We start from the raw sequence: 583 nt of genomic DNA, 5'->3' as shown, positions 1-583 counted from the left end.
CATTCTTTGTTCTTCCAGAAAACGTTTAAATGGCATTCTTAGAAGTCTTACCTTGGCTAGAGTAGTCTTACCCTTTTATCAACTAAATCCACGAAAACCAAGCTGAACCCTTCCACCGTGACATCGCACCGAGCCGTGGCGTCACGCATTTTTCTCCTTGAGCTTTTGGCTCCCTCTGTTCATTGTTTGAAATGTACAAGACAGGTAAATACATCGCCGAGAGATTTTTAAACGTTGTAAACTACAGTTTGAAATGTAAACCAAAATTTTGGTGATGTTTTAAAATCACTGACCTTCCAAGTATTTCCTTTTCACTGAGACCTCCCCCCCCTCCTCCTCCCTTTTTCCTCTGCCCAAAGCCTTACAATGCGTAGGACCTAGTTGAAGAGTCCGGGCTCATGTTGTTAACAAAGTCAAAATTAAATTGAGGCGCCTATTAAAGTATCTGATGTAATTATTTGCTTGAAAAAGATTCTTAGGTCTATTGCTCGTCCTGATCCAGATTTTCTTTCTTTTCCGTCGAATGAACTAGAATGAAAAATGCTTGGAACTGGAACGTGGGATCCGCTGCATACCCCCCCCC

This window comes from Aplysia californica, unplaced genomic scaffold (assembly GCF_000002075.1).
Source record: "Aplysia californica isolate F4 #8 unplaced genomic scaffold, AplCal3.0 scaffold00715, whole genome shotgun sequence".
Taxonomy (NCBI): Eukaryota; Metazoa; Mollusca; class Gastropoda; order Aplysiida; family Aplysiidae; genus Aplysia; species Aplysia californica.
This window is presented reverse-complemented; position numbering follows the sequence as displayed.